The sequence below is a fragment of the Cornus florida genome, unplaced genomic scaffold (genome assembly GCF_030987335.1).
Source record: "Cornus florida cultivar Cherokee Brave unplaced genomic scaffold, ASM3098733v1 CherokeeBrave_3.0.0_Hap2_Chr04, whole genome shotgun sequence".
In the NCBI taxonomy this organism is placed as follows: domain Eukaryota; kingdom Viridiplantae; phylum Streptophyta; class Magnoliopsida; order Cornales; family Cornaceae; genus Cornus; species Cornus florida.
The window spans coordinates 12,640,763-12,645,906 of NW_026775574.1; the positions used below are offsets into that span (position 1 = coordinate 12,640,763).

General features: G+C 36.8%; 1 pseudogene; it reads left to right on the forward strand.

Moving 5' to 3' along the window:
• Positions 1 to 1,823: 1,823 nt before the first annotated feature.
• Positions 1,824 to 4,418, forward strand: LOC132304728 (pentatricopeptide repeat-containing protein At5g12100, mitochondrial-like; annotated as a pseudogene).
• Positions 4,419 to 5,144: the final 726 nt, after the last annotated feature.

A 5,144-nucleotide genomic window follows, 5' to 3' on the forward strand; every position in this document is an offset into this window, starting at 1 on the left:
ATGCAATAAATAATTCAAATGCTTTAATCTCCTTTACCTCTGAATGTATCTTCTGTAACCTTTTTCACGTATCAATTTATACCCAAATTGGTTGCCATGTCATTAATACAAAATTTACCAAAAAGGGTGTCAACACTAAGTACTACAATTATGCTGGTGCCATTGTCACTAGCATAGCTATTAAATTAATGGTGATAATAATTGCCTATCCCGCAATAATGCATTTTAATGGTGGATTTCACCGTCTAATTGTTTTTTTTTTTTTTTTTTTTTTTTTTTTTTTAAATTGTTATTTTCAACATCTTTATGGCTTAGTGGTTGGGTTACTCCCCGTTGTCATTTCGAGCCTTGGCACCTCTAATCCTTAATCTAACCTTATTGCCTTGAAGACAAAAAAAAAAAACATAAAAATAGATAGGTACTCAACTTTTAAAAGCCTTAAGCAAGTGAGTGAGTCAATGTTATAATAATTCAAAACAATTTGTACCAAAGAAAAAAAATAATAAACCTACAGATTTTTTTTTTTTTTTTAACCTTCAAAATAGAAAGTTAATAGTTGCTTCTATGAATAAAAGTGTTTGAATTTTGGATACGGAAATAAGAAATGCAAATAGGAAAAAGGAAGAGATAAAATAGATGCATATATATGGTTTGACACTAAAGCCGACATCTATAGATAAAGAGCCATTACGGACTACATTTTTATTATTAAGATAACCTATATATAGGCATGCTAAATATATATATGGAAGGTGTATAATAGTTAAAGGAGGCACCGTGATTGATGGAGGATTTGCTCTACATTCATATAAAAATATTTATAACTGTAAATAAATTGACTGGATCATCATGATTGATGGAGGATATTGATCCACAATTATATAGAAATATTTATATATTTTAACACTCCTCCTCAGCTTTGCTAAAGAAACACCTTGAAAGATGATGAAAAGGTGTCCGAAACAACGGAAAAAGCCCGAACTAGTCGGGAAAAAAATGTGAAGACATAGAGAATATGCTTTATGATAATAATTCCAATACTGCCCCTCAAATTCTTGATGGAATTACAAGAACAACTTGGCTTTGATACTTATGTTAAAGAGCACAAACAACTTTTATGATTTTGTTCCACAATTATATAGTAATATATATTTTTTAACAAAAAGTGTGAGGGTAAGTTTCATGTTAAAGTAAAAGAAAAAATGGCAAAGGAATCTCAAAAAAAATATAATTTTTTTTAATACTAAATAATCCTGGATAATTAGAAGCCAATCCAACAGTGTTGAGCTTATTGAATGCACCTTCTTCAAAGCATTGCTATAATTTTTTTTAATACTAAATAATCCTGGATAATTATAAGCCAATCCAACAGTGTTGAGCTTATTGAATGCACCTTCTTCAAAGCATTGCTCTATTTTAACTTATTGTCGAAGTGTAAATCCTGCTTTCCCTAAACATTTTCAAGGTTAAATCTAACCGTTACAAAATTACCACAGTATCATCTTCTCACTTGAATTAAATTTGGTATGAAATCAAACATAACAAGTAATTACACAAATGAAATTACTGATAAATAGTGTGGGATTATTTGTAGGGGAGATGATGATGCCAGTTTTTCGAATATGTCCGTGTTTGAGTTGGAACTATGACTTTAATCCTCTTCAAAATAACCATGCGTCCATCCAAGCTTTGGGCTCATTTTTCGAGTCCAAAAATAACAATACTGGCCCAACTCATATCTTTTTATAAATAACCACCCAATAAGGCCCACTCGAAGCTTTAAGAAGGCTTTAAATTCAAAAAATCAAACCTCTTCTTCTTCGATGGCGGAAATGGCAAGACGTTACCACCTTCTTCAGAAGTTGCCAACAAATACCTTCCACAAATCCCCCAATTCCCCCTGTGTCCCGCTCGGCAAATGCTTCTGTTCTGTACCACCCACGGTCGACCACGTCGAACCCATCCACGAACCAGACGACGACGACAAACTCATCAGCCCTCAAGACAAAGACCGCCACGAACAAGTTCGTAACCTTCGAATCTTCCTCCAACAGGGTCGCAACGAGACCGCCCAAAGGCTGATGAAGTCTCTGATCATCTCCAAGTCTCCATTCTCGTCCCCCTCTGACCTTTTCTCTCTCTTCTCTCTCTCTTCTTCGCCTTCCTTAACACCCACCTTCTCAAGCATCCTCTTATCAGTCTGTGCTGATTCAAAGCTACTCAATGAATCCATAGAGCTGTACATGTTAGTCAAGAAATATGGGACCATTCCTTCTTTGTCGTCCTTCAATCTCTTACTTGAATCTTTAATCTCTTTAGGTCAGTATAGTAAGACCCTTGATTTATTCTCTGAAAGTCGATTCGGGCATTTGGGTCGATAAATTTACTTATGGTAAGGCTGTGCAGTCTGCGGTGAAGTTGGGTGACTTGAAAAGGGCGGTGGATGTGATGAATTCCATGAAAAAGCGTGGAATGAGCGCCAATGGGTTTATATATAATGTTTTGATTGGTGGGTTTTGTAAGGAGAAGAGAATAGAGGATGCACAGAAGCTGTTTGATGAAATGATTGATAAAAGGGTGGTTGCTAACCGTGTTACGTATAATACACTTATTGATGGGTACTGCAAGGTGGGGAATTTGGAGGACGCGTTTAACATTCGGGAACGGATGAAGTTGGAGAATGTGGAGCCGAATCTCGTTACATTTAATTCGTTGCTAAGTGGGCTTTGTCGGGCGAGGAGGATGGAGGAGGCGAGGAGGGTGTTGGAGGAGATGGAAGCTTATGAGTTTGTTCCTGATGGGTTCACTTATAGTATTATTTTTGATGGGCATTCGAGGTGTGGTAATGCCGATGCTTCGTTGGCTTTATATGAAGATGCAGTGAAGAAAGGGGTTCGGATAAATGGCCACACTTGTAGTGTCTTGTTGAATGGATTGTGCAAGGAAGGAAAGATGGATAAGGCTCAGGAGGTTTTGAAAGTTTTGATAGAAAATGGTTTTGCTCCAACAGTGGTGATATATAGCACAATTGTGAATGGGTATTGCCATGCTGGTGATATGGGGAAAGCCCTTTCAACCATTGAGCAAATGGAAATTCATGGATTGAATCCTGACTGCGTTACATTTAATACACTGATCAACAAGTTCTGTGAATTGGGTAAAATGGATGAAGCTGAGGAATGGTTGAAGAAGATGGCAGAGAAAGGAGCTCCCCCAAATGCACAGACATATAACACCTTAATTGATGGATATGGACGGAGTTGCCAGTTCGAGAGGTGTTTCCAGATTCTTGAAGAAATGGAAAGTAATGGATTGAAGCCCAATGTTGTAAGCTATGGTTCACTTATAAATTGTTTATGCAAAGATGGTAGGCTTCTTGAAGCCGAACTAATCCTCCGGGATATGGTAGATAGAGGGGTTATGCCGAATGTGCAAATATATAATATGCTTATTAATGGTCACTGCACAGGGGTGAAGTTGAAAGATGCTTTCAGGTTTTTAGATGAGATGTTGAGAAATGATGTAGTTCCCACAGTGGTAACATACAATGTAATCATAAATGGGCTCTGCAAAAAGGGTAGAGTGGTGGAAGCTGAAGAATTGGCTCTCTATATTACAAGTAGAGGTTTAAGTGCTGATATGATCACATACAATCCCTTAATCTCAGGGTATTCCAGTACAGGGAACGCTCCAAAATGCTTAGAGTTATATGACAATATGAAAAAGTCTGGCATTAAACCTTCCTTGAGTACCTTTTATCCTCTAATTAGTGTATGTAGCAAGGGAGAACTGGTGCTAGTGGAGAAAATGGTTCAAGATATGTCGCAGATGAACTTGACTCCTGATCGATGTGTATATAATGAACTCATTCGTTGTTACACAGAGCATGGAGATGTTCAAAAAGCATTTGCCTTGTACCGTGAGATGCTAGATCAGAGAATTCATCCCGACAAGATGACCTACAATAGTTTGATTATGGCACGCTTTAAGGAGGGAAAGTTAGAGGAAGTAGAGCGTCTCATCAATGATATGAAGGCTAAAGGATTGGTCCCTAAAGCGGATACTTATAGCATACTGATTAAGGGACATTGGCAGCTTAAGGATTTAACTGGGGCGTATGATTGGTACAGAGAAATGCTTGAGAATGGTTTTCTTCCAAATATCAGTATTTGTAATGAGCTTTCCTCCAGCCTTAGAGAGGAAGGGAGATTGCAAGAGGCCCACATAATCTGCTCAGAAATGAGCATTAAGGGTATGGAGGACCTGAGCACAAATGAGGAACTTTCTGCTGTTGCCAAAATGTAGTGAAGAAATGGCTTGTATAGTACAGTTCTCAGCCTTTTAATTGTCACTTTTGTTTTTAGTATAACAATGGAGTGGTTGTTCAATAGGGAATCTGTTCTGTTATTTCTTTTTAATCTTTGTGTTTTACTCTCTCTCTCTCTCACTGGAGTCTGGATCAATAGTTTTCTAGGGTTTTGTTTTGGGAGTATGTACATATCTGAGTGTGAGGATTCAATACATTCTTTATTTGAATTTTATTCAATCTATATATATTTTTTGTTAATTTTGAAGTTTTCCGATTTCTCATAATGAATTTGTACTGATCTTCGAAATGAGTGATGAAATTAATGAAAGAGCGATATATACACATATATGTATCTATGTGTGTTTGCATCGCTCGGGTCTGGATTTACATAATTTGATTCCTTTCACACTTTTTTGAATTAAATTTCAGTCGAATTTGTTGTTAATTTTGAACATTTCAAATTTTGTGCGCATCTTCCTCTTCAAGCGAAATCAAAGAGCGGTGCACATCCACGTATGCATGCTTGTACATATATATGTATGTATGTATTTGTTTGTTCATATATATATATGTGTGTGTGTGTGTGTGTGTGTATTATTGTGTGAAGAAATATCTTTCTAGCTTTTGGCTTCCCCTACTTTAGGTGTAGGATAACAATCTAATCAATTCATGTGCAAGTTAGCTCTTCACAGTGGTCTGTGTTGTAGATGAGCTCGTGTCCACTCAACCTGATTAAGTACCGAATTTGTATAGGATGAAGAAACCACAAAGCTTTAGAAGCATGAAAGGGTTTGAATTAGAGAATGTAAATAATTCATTCCACAGTTAACCATGG